Source organism: Ovis canadensis, chromosome 6, assembly GCF_042477335.2.
Source record: "Ovis canadensis isolate MfBH-ARS-UI-01 breed Bighorn chromosome 6, ARS-UI_OviCan_v2, whole genome shotgun sequence".
NCBI classification, from domain to species: Eukaryota; Metazoa; Chordata; class Mammalia; order Artiodactyla; family Bovidae; genus Ovis; species Ovis canadensis.
Window position 1 is genome coordinate 75,817,413 of NC_091250.1, and position 13,854 is coordinate 75,831,266.

General features: G+C 37.8%; 1 protein-coding gene across 25 annotated transcripts in view; it reads right to left on the reverse strand.

Moving 5' to 3' along the window:
• Positions 1 to 13,854, reverse strand: part of RBM47 (RNA binding motif protein 47) — a 169,718-nt gene that overhangs the window by 41,941 nt on the left and 113,923 nt on the right. The window contains exon 1 of one of the 25 annotated variants that reach the window (XM_069593959.1): positions 13,544 to 13,641. The exons of 21 other annotated variants lie outside the window; for them this stretch is intronic. The gene's annotated coding sequence lies outside the window, so the exon portion shown is untranslated. Of the gene's footprint in view, positions 1 to 668; positions 787 to 13,543; positions 13,642 to 13,854 lie in introns of those variants that run through there. 3 more of the 25 variants (XM_069593973.1, XM_069593955.1, XM_069593968.1) reach the window with 3 other exon arrangements.

Here is a 13,854-nt window from a genome sequence, read left to right on the forward strand (position 1 = left end):
TTAGAACATCTAAACAGCACATAAAATATAACTAAATTATTCCTTCTAATAAAAGTGAAACTAACTTATATAGTGCTTAAAGTATATAAACCTACACTTAACTAATTCCATTTCATAAACTTTACTGTTGGCTTGAAAAAAGCAGTATGATTGATATGAGAGTCTTTTTACACCTGAACTTTTCTCAGTCATTATCAGTAACCTTTATGTAGTAACTCTCAAGAGCTAATTCTATTAATTTCATATTTTTCCTTATCTCACTTAAATAATCACACAAAATTCTTTTGTAACAACTGAGTCTGAAATGACTTTGAAAAACAAATGTGGATATTACTGATAAATTCCTGCTTTTAATCCCAGAATGAAAATAGCAGCAATCTATGAAAACATGACTTTTTTCCACCTAGTTGTTTCAAGTGTGATAAAGTGAAAAGATGCTAGACAAACTGTTTTGTTTTTTGTTTTTTAAATGTTCTTAAGAAGTTTGGTTTTGCTGCTGGTAAGGCAAACTGTGCAGCATTTGAAATTCTCACAAACTTCTAAATTTTTTTTGCCCTCAATTAAAAACAAAATGGATCACTTGTTTATTCAACCTGATCTAAATTACTTTAACTAAACAAAACCATCTCCTCCTCTCTTCCAATTACAACAAATAAGGTGTCCCCTACCTTTCCAGTCTTGAAATCTGGATGCGACAGGCTAATGGTAACAAAAGCTTTGCTTAAGCAAACTTTGCTCCTGATCCAGGAACTGCGTAACTCTATTATACATGACACACTTCTCCTCATTGGTCAATGAGCTTTGGCCACTTAAATGCCTTGAGAGTCATTTGCTAAGGGCACCTGGAATGAACTTGAGTGGGTGGTACAGAAAGAAGGGAGGTGTTTAAATCACCAGATACAAAATGCTCCACAGCAGCCTGACAATGTAATAGCAAACTTTCGGTAGCAAATGGATCTGGGGAAGACCCAAGAAGACAAAAGTTCTGACATTTCATAGAGAAGGAAATGTACCTGAAGTATTTTATTCTATCACCAATACTAACTAAAAGGAAACAAATATATTTTTTAAATTCACCTTCCTAGAAATAAGGTGGGTGCCAATTACATTGTTCTGCTTGCTACAAAAAAAAAAAAAAAAAAATTCTTACTTCACCTGAGTTGTTGAGTTTTAAACACTTCATGAAGTGCTTAGAAAATTTCCAAAATAGAAAGTACTCAAAAAATGTTACCATGATTTCCTAGAAATGTTCTATTTTTTAGTACTTTATTTATATATAGAATTTTTTTTTCTTCTCATTGTATCTGGGGTAGGTAACTGGGAGTGAGTACCCTTTATCTTTTCTCCTAATCACTACCAGTAATAGGGTTTAGATAAGCCTGGTAGAAAAAAGAGAGAGGCAAAAATTACACAAGAACTAAACCCTCATTTATTTTACTTTATCCATTTGGAGCTGGCAATGGATTTATTGGTAAGAGGCAGGGGAAAGTAGAAGGGGTAGAAATAAAAAGGAGCAGTAAAACATGATTCATGGACAATAAAAACAGTCCGTACATAACAACGGGTTCGGAGGACCAGAAGCACTTAAGCAGAGTAAATATATTCCTCTGTAAGCAGTGAAGAGATGGAACCGCTCTGGGGGTTGAGATGGTCACTTCAGGCAGCCAGTAGATCAGGGAAGAAGGGACCAGAAGATGGACTACAGGAGGCTCCCTGAAAGCTAACCAGTGACATCTGGGACCACCTGGGCCAGGATTAACATGAGCTCTACAGCTCAGGGGTAAGGAATCCACCTGCCAATACAGGAGATGAGAGTTTGATTCCTGGCAACCCACTTCTTGCCTGGGGAATCCCATGGACAGAGGAGCCTGGCGGGGATCACAAAAGTTGGACAGGACTTAGCATACAAAGAAAGCACCCCACAGGGTCCAAAGAAAGGAACAAATCTATAACTCTTCCTGAAACAAACATTTCAAACTTGCGGTCTTGAATTTTCCCTTAGTTGTTATTTTGTAAATCCCATAACTTTAACAATCTGAAGTAGCCAGGACGGGAAAAAGGCCAGAGCAACAAGTTTTAAATCTACTTATCTACTTATATTTTTTAAGAGAGACAGTTTTATTACTCCCAAATGAAATAATCTAAAGCTATCAATAGTGACAAGAAAATTATCAACAGGTTACTTAGTAAAGGGTCAAAATCCAGAACAAGTCTAAGATTATAATCACGTTAAATATTATATAAAACTAAATTGCTAAGTTCTAATTAAAGGAAAATGGAAGCAATCTCTTGGCAATGATACTAAGGCAGTGTTTCCAAAAAACTAGTAAATTTACACTGAATTCCTTTTGACTACAAAAGGAACCCAGAAAATCTGCCTTTTTATATAAGTGTAATTGAGTATATTATGTAAGAATATTATATAAGAATGTAATAAATTCTGGATGTGTAACATGCTTTAAGCATTAGGAAGAATATTTTTGGTTTAAATGTTTGGTTTATGAATGCCTGTTGGTCAAGTGTGTGAATATATATGAGAGAAAAAGAGAAAATGTGTGTGTGTGTGTGTGTGTGAATTCTTATACAAACATTACCAAGAATACAAAAACATAGGGAACAAACCATCTCAAGATGATAAATTTCTAGAGTAAGGGCAGGGCAGCTTTTCACTGAATATCTAAAGGCATAATTACCATTACAGCCTACCCTAAACAAAAATGAGCAACTTCTGCCTGCTTCTGCTTTGAATAGAGTTAATTTTAAAAATACACATGGCATACCAATATCTATGGTCTTGGCAAAAAACAAGGCACACAAGTTATCATAAATGCACACGATATAGACAAGTACACAAGAAAAGTAAAAGTCAGCCGTTCTGCTGGTAGGGACACCGATTCCTATTACATAAGCCTCGGTGAAGGGAGACGTACAAAAACTGTATGTTGGTGGCATCACAGTAGACACACACTACATTTGCTGCCTAACTTCCGATAGCTCTGGCATACATAAGTCATCCTTGGAGGAGCATCCTTTGTCTTAACAAAGCAACTTTGTTTTTAGAGTGGACTGACAGCAGGCAAATAGGAGATCTGAGACTGGCAAGAAAACAAAAACAAAAAAACCCTAAGGTAAGCTCTAAGGTAAATCTGGAAAAAAGAATAAGAAATAAGATTCAGACAGATCATGGAAAAGAGATGTTGTAGCATGGATGGAGACCTGGTAATAAGCCAGGAAATTGTCATGTGGGTTATTTTAAATATAGGTAATATCTCTCAGAGCTTCCCTGGTGGCTCACCAGTAAAGAATCTGCCTGCCAGTGCAGGAGACTCAGGTTCGATCTCTGGGTTGGGAAGATCCCCTGGAGAATGACATGGCAACCCACTTCAGTATTCTTGCTTGAAGATCCCCATGGACAGAGGAGTCTGGCGGGCTGCAGTCCATGGGGTCACAAGGAGTTGGACATGATTTTGTGACTGACCAACAACATTTATTAAAGTCCCTTTTACATCCTATTAGGAGAACATTATTTTTTATTTTATCTTACCTAAAGACTTAAAGATCTAGCCAGTGTGAAGATCAAGTGAATGTGTGTTGCTCTATATTTAATAGTAGTATATAGTTTTCCAGAAGTAAACTTTACACTAAGTATTTAGAATTTCAAAACTTTTGCTGAAATTGGTTACTGTATTAATGCATGACTAAAGCAGAAGAGGAAGAAATGGTACACACACACACACACACACCAAGGTACTAGCCTTCATATGAAAAAGTGTCAATTATTGGCGTGAAGCCATATTACCTGTATGGGTGGTGTCAGCAACAATAGTTGGTAACTAATCGACATTGGGAAGGTGAGTTCAAAGAGTTGAAGGCATGCAGGTATAAGAGTCCTCCTAAAGACTCTTGGAACCCACCAAAAGAATGGCAACATTATAAAAGGATTAACACCTCCAAACATCTTTTGTTTTCAACATACACACACCTTGGCCTCAGCTGCATGCACTGTTAACATCCCTTTACCTACAGTAATCTTCACTAACTCTTAGAAACCCGCTAGGTTTGACAGTGATCACTTTCTGCTCCCTTACCACAGCAAACTGTCAGTCAGTTCAGTTCAGTCACTCAGTCGTGTCCGACTCTTTGCGACCCCATGAATCGCAGCACACCAGGCCTCCCTGTCCATCACCAACTCCCGGAGTCCACCCAAACTCATGTGCATTGAGTCAGTGATGCCATCCAGCCATCTCATCCTCTGTCATCCTCTTCTCCTCCTGCCCCCAATCCCTCCCAGCATCAGAGTCTTTCCCAATTAGTCAACCCTTCGCATGAGGTGGCCAAAGTACTGAAGTTTCAGCTTTAGCATCAGTCCTTCCAGTGAACACCCAGGACTGATCTCCTTTAGGATGGACCGGTTAGATCTCCTTGCAGTCCAAGGGACTCGCAAGAGTCTTCTCCAACACCACAGTTCAAAAGCATCAATTCTTCGGTGCTCAGCTTTCTTCACAGTCCAACTCTCACATCCATACATGACCACTGGAAAAACCATAGCCTGAACTAGAAGGACCTTTGTTGGAAAAGTAATGTCTCTGCTTTTGAATATGCTGTCTAGGTTGGTCATAACTTTTCTTCCAAGCAGTAAGCGTCTTTTCATTTCATGGCTGCGGTCACCATCTGCAGTGATTTTGGAGCCCCCAAAATAGTCTGACACTGTTTCTACTGTTTCCCCATCTATTTCCCATGAAGTAATGGGACCAGATGCCATGATCTTCGTTTTCTGAAAGTTGAGCTTTAAGCCAACTTTTTCACTCTCCTCTTTCACTTTCATCAAGAGGCTTTTTAGTTCCTCTTCACTTTCTGCCATAAGGGTGGTGTCATCTGCATATCTGAGGTTATTGATATTTCTTCTGGCAATCTTGATTCCAGCTTGTGCTTCTTCCAGCCCAGCATTTCTCATGATGTACTCTGCATATAAATTAAATAAGCAGGGTGACAATATACAGCCTGGATGTACTCCTTTTCCTATTTGGAACCAGTCTGTTGTTCCATGTCCAGTTCTAACTGCTGCTTCCTGACCTGAATATAGGTTTCTCAAGAGGCAAGTCGGGTGGTCTGGTATTCCCATCTCTTTCAGAATTCTCCACAGTTTATTGTGATCCACACAGTCAAAGGCTTTGGCATAGTCAATAAAGCAGAAACAGATGTTTATCTGGAACTATCTTGCTTTTTCCATGATCCAGCGGATATTGGCAATTTGATCTCTGGTTCCTCTGCCTTTTCTAAAACCAGCTTGAACATCTGGAAGTTCATGGCTGGAGAATTTTGGAGAACTGGAGAATTTTGGAGAATTGGAGAGTTGGAGAATTTTGAGCATTACTTTACTAGCATGTGAGATAAGTGCAATTGTGCAGTAGTTTGAGCATTTTTTGGCATTGCCTTTCTTTGGAATTGGAATGAAAATTGACCTTTTCCAGTCCTATGGCCACTGCTGAGTTTTCCAAATTTGCTGGCATATTGAGTGCAGCACTTTCACAGCATCATCTTTCAGGATTTGAAATAGCTCAATTGGAATTCCATCACCTCCACTAGCTTTGTTCGTAGTGATGCTTTCTAAGGCCCACTTGACTTCACATTCCAGGAACTACAGCAAACTGTAGTACCTCGTAATTACCTAATTACCAGTCTTTACTTTACATATCCTGTGGTAGTTTTAACACACTTTTTATTTTTTAAAAGAAGAAGTTGAGAAGAAGTACTGAATGCAGGTGGAGAGGAGATATCTATTACAAAGTCATAAATAATGTGTAAAATCCAAGCCCTGTGTTCCACTTTTAACACAAAAGCCATACTGTAAAAAGGAGAATCCCCTCCCCACAATGAGCAATCTGGTTAACAAGAGCTCAGGAAGCGTGTGATTTTGCAAAGTAATATGTAGGTTTTACTCTTTAATAGTTAAATGGTATTTTAAATTTCCTCTAAATTACCACAGAAATCCCCTACCATTCTGGATTTACCAAGCACTGTGCTTTTCTGTCCAGATGTGTTTATTTTCAGTAATGCTCTGCGATATATTCAAGCACAGAGGGAAAAAGCAGTCAAAGACCTGGACCCTGATGTGGGCTCTATGAACTGGGAGCTAATAACTAATAATCTTTTTGGAGACAATTAAATATCAAACAACTGAAACACATAAAATACAGGGCGAACCGCAGCACCACGTGCTGTGCAGACACCAAGTGCTGCAAGGTCAGGTAGGAGCCTTATCAAGTTGACCAGAGTCCATGGGGAAAGCTGCCATCCGGGGGTGCCAGCAGGCTGCCTTCTGATTTATAGTCATTTTAGGTTACTTACATGACAATCACAAAGCTCACAACTTGAAAACATGCACTTCTTGGGGCTTCCCTGGTGGGTCAGTGGTAAAGAATCCACCTGCCAAAGCAGGAGACACAGGTTTGACCCCTGATCTGGAAGGATCCCACATACGTCAGGGTGACTAAACCCATGCAATACAATTGACCCCATGCTCGGCAGCCGGAGAGCCGAATCTCCTGAGCCCATGAGCCGAAACTACTAAAGCCTGAGTACTCTGGAGCCCGTGCTCTGCAACAAGAGAAGCCACCGCGATGCGAAGCCTGTGCATAGCAACTGGACCCCTGCTCACTGCAACTAGAGAAAAGGCCGCAAGGCAACAAAGACCCAGGACAGCTAAAAAGAAAATTTTAAAAATAAAAATACACTTCTCTGTTTACTTTGTGATTTAAAAAAAAAAAAAAACCCTCTTTGCTGAAGAATTACATAATGTATTTCATAAGTATAATACCTTAATCAACCAAGAAATTGAATCTTATCTGGGGCTTGAATGGCTGGCAAGGTCCTAAATAAGTCATGTTGTCTTTAAAAGACTGTGAACATTTTTTTTTCTTTAAACTCTTGGGTTCACTTCTTGTTTAAGCTTAATTATCTGATCAATATACTTTTGCCATTTTCTAAAAGAAGCTCTTACTTTTTGAGAACATAGAAGCAGATATTCTAAAGAAAAAATTTAATATGGAAACAATAGAAATCATGTAAAAAAGAATCTAGCAGATTAAAACTTTAACTGCTGTGCATATATAAACATCGGTTAAGTCATTAATTAGAAACATGAGGACACCTTTAATAGATCAATTGCAAGGCTGATCAGTTTAGATAATGCTAAAATTAGCAAGCAGTGTATGTTCAAGAAAAAGAACAACATAAAATAGTACTGAAGCAAATAGTTTAGACATAATGAACCTAAGTTTCTATGAGCGCACGGTAACGTCTCAAGATACTCAATTTAAATTGGTTAGCTGAGTCATTCAATCATTCAACAAATGGTTACTGTCATTGACTGTCTTTGTTCTAGACCTTGAAGATAAAGTGGTGACTAAGACAGACATGGTCCTTCCTGTTATGCTGGAGAAACATAATCAAAATGAAAATATATATGTTTTGGGGAGGGAGCATAGTGACAAATACTATGAGGAAGAATAAAGCAGAGTTAGGAGGGAAAAGGGGGAGCTATTTTGAGTAGGATGGTCAGGGAAGTCCTTTTTCTCTTAAGGAAAGACTGCAGTGGGGTATCGGAAGCAAAGATAGTGAAGCTGAAGCAGAGTGAGCAGAGGAGACAGGGGTCAAATGCGGGGCTGACAAGCAAGGATTTTAGTTCTACTGGGCTTAATGGAGGATTTTTAGCAGAGAAGTGACGAGATCTGATTTTCTTTTTCTTAAGATCACTCTGGGCTGAAACGAGATCCCAGGCATGCAGATGAGGAAGCAGAGAGATGGACTGGAGGCTGTTCAGGCCTGGTAACCCTGGGGTCATGAGAAGAGAAGTTGACTTTGAATTACATCATAAAGGCAGAATGGGCAGAGCTGACTGCTGGATGACCTGTAGGCCGGCAGTGTCCAGGATCCTCACACTGCAGCCCGGGCAGCTGGGGTCAGGGTGGTTCCATAACACCGTGTCAGTAATATGGGTAAAACATTTTGCATGGCATGGCATTCATTCATAAGCAGTAAAAGTGCAAATGTATAGTATCAGTGATGTTAACCATCGGGCAGCATCTCAGAATATTATTTTTAAAATCTAGGTTTAAGCTAATCAACTCAGTCCTTCACTTCACTGCTAAATATATTATGCGTAAACTCTGCAGTCCTCTCCATTTCTAGTTTTCTTTGGTACTTTTATGGTTGTTTAATTCAAAAACATGTGCATGCTATGGAAAGCTGACTTCAGGGCCTAGAAACAATAAATACACGAAATACAGTCTCATCGACCTTCGTTATTAAAAGAGACACGCTGGGTGGGTGGGAGAGAGGCTATACAAAAGATCCATATTATTGAAAACTTCCAGATTTGAGGAAAACACAGACTTGTGTAAACAAGATCCTCCGTGGAAAACCTGGGAACCTCCCCAGGCTTCCTGAAAGTGAAGGTGGAGGACTCTAAGTGGGTGCCTCCCTCATTCGCTGTCTGGCCGTCGTCTCCACCGGGCCCTTTGAGTTTGCTGCTCTTTGTCTATTGCATACTCTTTCCATCTTGGACTTCATGACCCATCCTACTGAATTCCCCTCATGACTATGCTCTGCTTTGGAAGACCTTTATTTCTGACTCCCCCTCTGTCCCCCAACACTGACTTCAGTCTAGGATCTTCCTCCCTCATCCTCTGTGTCCACTCTCCGGTTACACCACTTGGCCTTTACTTTCTATTCTTCCACTTGAAAGAATAGTCTACAGTCTCTTTAGATGTCCTGTTAGCTAATAATATGAAATATACCAGCTAATATACTTATCATATATGCATGGTAGATGTATTTTAATCTCTCATTTCAAGAATTACAAATGACTGAAACTTGACAAGATGTTTAGCCTCATTGGTAAACAAATAAATGTAAATTCAGACAAGATACATGCTTAGAATATCACTTTTAACCAATAAAATTAGCAAATATTTTTAATGAGTAGTGCTAAAATGCCACTCTTTAGTAAGACAAATATAAATTGACCAAAACCATTCCTTAAAAAAATTGTAATATATATGAAAAGCATTGAAAATATTTATTCTCTTCATTTGGTGATTAAATCATTAAGATCTATCTAAAGAAATAATTAAAATGAAGTTTATATATAAAGATGCTTATCTCAGTGATACATTTAGAAACTATCCAAACACTTCACCTTGAGGGAATGGTTAAATAAATGATGGTACAGAAGATACTAAAAATTATATTAGTTCTTTAGCCACTAAAAATTACATTTACATAGAATTTTAATGTTATGAATAAAAGTTTATGATATGTGAGATTAAGAAAATAGTACAGAAAACTGTATGTATAGCATGATCTCAACTGATACTATAGATGTAAAAACTAGAAAAATATAACAAAATGTTGATAGTGGTTGTCTTTGGATAATAAGAATATTAAATATGGTGATTTAAGTTTTTCCTATTTGTAGTCTATATTTTAACATTACATTTGGTTATCAGAAAAATTTAAATGATTTGATAAGATAATTTCTTGTTTTAGCCCCTTTCTCTCCTTTTCAACCCATCATTTTAAGTTCTTAATGCCAATTATTTCCCTTTCTCTTATCAATTTAGCTAACACTAACCACATACAACCTCTTTCCTTCCCATTTGATAGCCACTTTTCCTGCTAACCATCCAGAAAGCAGTAAGAACCATCTAGCTTAATGAAAGGAATTTGATGTGATCCTGATCATCCATAACGTTACGAGCTTTTTGATCATGAACTGCAAATCTTAACTTCTGACTACAAACCACTGCATAATTTCCCTTTGTTCCTCTCAACCTCGACAGATACACACCCACGTACAAAATCCCCTACTCTCTTTCTACTTTCTATGTCTGAACAGATCTGTGTTTTCTTTCACAACTCTTCTCTGGAGTCATCTTCTCAGAAAAGCTTCTTATGTAGGTATCTGCCTTTCTCTACATGGCTTTCTTGCCACACTGCTTCAGCATTTCTGCGTCAGACACATATATATAGACATACGTGTGTGTGTGTGTGTGTGTGTGTGTGTGACTATTTGACAACTGTGTGTCATTTGCAAAATGGTTTGGAATTTCTGTTATCACAGCATTGCATAAACTATAATTCCACATTTGAAAATTAAAACTTATACACAAAGTTTAAGACTTTCTCTTGATTTTTTTTTGGGGGGGGGGTTGTTGTTGATTTACATGGTTGCCATTTATTTGCATGACAAGCTGATAGTATTAATACCTTACAAAATACATCATATACAAGCCATTTGCTTTCAATGTGTCTCTCTGCTAAGGGCATACACACAGAAATTCACTAACCTGGGTGCTCAATGCTCTTGATAAAATTCCAAACTACTGGTAAAATATTTTGACTTACCATATGGAGCCATAAATCATAGTTAGAAAATTCAGCTTAGGAAGAATCCTTGTGAAACAAAGACCGCAAAGCTAAATCTTTAACACTTTGGTGAACAACTATGAAAACAATTGGGAAGAAGGAAAGTCGCAGTAACAGATGCTCCCTCTGTGTAGTAAGAGCCTGCACGTGTGTGCCTCTTCTGTTCTCCTACATGTTTGTTTCAGGCTCCCAATCTGAAATCCATATGTGTCCCTGACACCACAGTGCACTGAGAAGCACCTCACTTCTCTGGCATTGTTTTATAGGAAAGGAAACAAAACAAAACGGCAATGGAGCAACTTGTTAACACAATGTGTTTTTAGAAACACCAATGCTGAAATCATCAGCCCCAGAGTTAGTTCCAAGTGAAACTATGAAAGGATATATATATGAAAATCACTTTGATCTGATGTTAATGAAAATAATAGTGTCAGTCATGACTCCTTAAAATTACTCAAGGGAAAGTCGCTCAGTCGTGTCCGACTTTTTGCGACCCCATGGACTGTAGCCTACCAGGCTTCTCAGTCCATGGGATTCTCCAGGCAAGAGTACTGGAGTGGGTTGCCATTTCCTTCTCCAGGGGATCTTCCCGACCCAGGGATCGAACCTGGGTCTCCCGCATTGTAGGCAGACGCTTTACCCACTGAGCCACCAGAGAATTACTCAAACGGACAATTTTTTTTTAATTGGAAAAACACATTACTGTGAAAACATAGTTTTATAAAGAGGAAGTACACACAGCCCTCAAACTTACAAGCATGTGATTAACAAAAACTGCTTATTAGATTTCTTTTGAGTGGCTGTCTCCAAAGTATTTATTGGAAGTAAAACTACAAAATAATAATAATAATTAATTGAAGCGACAGAATACCATTTATAGTACTTAGTTCTCTTTCAAAAATGAAAGGAAAATTATGATAAGAAATCTCCATTTTAGATTCAGTTAATAATTGAACTTAGGACGGAGACATATCAGTTAATAATTGAACTTAGGTTGGAAAATTAAATAACTAAATGCAGTAGTTAAGATTGAAACTAATTTTCAAATCAAACTAAAAACTGGTTCCAATCATTAGTTTTTCTTTCAACCAAGAATTAAATGGAATTTAAAAATATTTATTAAGGGAAAGGCTACCCACTCCAGTTTCTGGCCTGGGGAATTCCATGAACTGTATATAGTCCATGGGGTCACAAAGAGTCGGACACAACCGAGCAACTTTCATTTTCATAGCATTAAAATAAAGTCAAAGACAAACTACAAATGGGATGGGCTACAAGACATATAAAGAAAAGTCAGTTTCCTTACTGTGCAGGAGCTCTTACAAACCAATAAAGCAAATGTAACTCAATAAATATGAGAAAAATATGAATAGGCAATGTGCAGAAAAATTCAATTGCCAATACACATAAATATATGTTCCACTTTATTCACACTGAATTTTGTTCCATTAAATAAATGTAAATTTAAATTTTAAAAGTCCTATCAAATCAGCAAAAATTTGGAAATTTATAACACCCACTGGTGGTGAAAGGTGGGAAAAACAGGGATTCACATATACTCTAGTGGGAATATAAATGGGTATAAGGACGTGATCAAGCATTCTAAGATGCCTAAGGACACAGAGTAAATTCTTTTTTTTAAAGATTTTTTTGGATTTTTTTGGTGTGGACCATTTTTTTTTAAACTCTTTATTGAATTTGTTACAATACTACTTCTGTTTTATGTTTTTGGTTTTTTTCTTTTGTTGGTCTGAGGTATGTGGGATCTCAGCTCCCTGACCAGGGAAGTCCCCAGAGTAAATTCTTTCATGTGCATATTCTTTGTGTTGCCTGACCTACACTATAGACCCTTACTCATACACTATAGACCCTCAATTCAAAACCTGTTAAATAACAACAATACATTAATTTTTTCACTTGCATAAGAAAACAATCTAGCTCCTGTCCTATCAAAATGAAGAAATGTTTATATATTCAGTAGTAAGGATAATTACTAATTTGTATAGTGTTGTATAACTTATAGAATTCATTCTTGTCCATACTTAATCTCAGATTGTGGTGGAGTAATTAAAGTTCTCATCAACTTTTAGAAATGGACTACATATAAGGAATACTTATGATATTACACCCTGGGATGGGGAACAGACTTAAATGGAAGCTGTAAAATCCTCAGAGGAAAGGTGTTGGAGGGTGGTGAAATGAATGCTGAGTAGAAGAGAAATGGGTTGAGAAACACTAGCTTATGAATTTAGAAGTTGTGGTAGGTCCAATTCCCCATACGACTATGATTCAACAGAGCACACATGTGCCCTGTTTAACTGTAAAGGCACTCACCTAGCATACATTATGTGGTTAGTCTCTGGGTAATTTAGATAATTAAACATAAAGTTTCATCTACTGTTATCTGTTGGGTGATCCCTAATTGTTACTGTTTTCTGTAAGTCACCCCTAGTCTACTCACAAGGATTCACATTTACTTTGGATCCCAAAGTCAATGCCAGTACTTAGAGTGGTCTCTGGTGGTCCAGTGGTTGGGGATCTGCCTGTCATTGCAGGGACATGGGTTCGAGCCCTGGTCCAGAAAGATCCTGTATGCCGCGGGACAACTAAGCTTGTGTGCCACAACGACTGAGCTTGCTAGCTGCAGCTCAAGAAATCTTGGGTCCAGCAACAAAGACCCAACTAAGCCAAACATTAAAAACAAGTAATAAAATTAAAACATATATATATATATATTTAAATTTTTTTATTTATATATATATTTTTTTAAATGCCAGTACTTATTTACTCATACTGGAGTGGATGTGTCTTAAGATTTCAGTAGTCACCAAAAATTACTCCTTGTGCTCCCCCAGGAGGGAGCAACCACAGGATAGCCAAAGTTTATTAGCTCTTTTACACCAGAAATTTCTTTTAGAAATCTTTATTGAGGATTGGCAGGTAGAATTCAATGTGGCAAAGAAAAAAACAGAATGGGTCAGAGTCTCAGGAACTGACATGGTCCTTGTGGTCCCTATTATCTGATGATGTTAGTGATTTCACCTGTACATCATGCATTTCTTTCCTGTTAAAAACTAGTATCTAGATATAATATATAATAAATACACACACACACCTTAACAGCTGCTTCAGGGTGTCTGTGCCTTAACTTGATGCCTTGGCACTCTTTGAAATGATCATCTTGAGGGTTAGTGGTCTCTTATTCTGGCTGGCCTAAAGTTTTTGGAAAATAGTAGACAGCCAATAACACAGGTTGGTAATACAGAGCTACAAAATATATTGAACCTAAAGCTTTTAATAATATATTCTCAGCATAGTATAGAAAATTCTATTGGATATTTAAGTGTTTAAGGAGCTCAGGCCTGGAGAGGTAGGTGTCTCTGATGCTGATCCCAGGCCACTCTAACTGCTTAATTTAGAACTCAT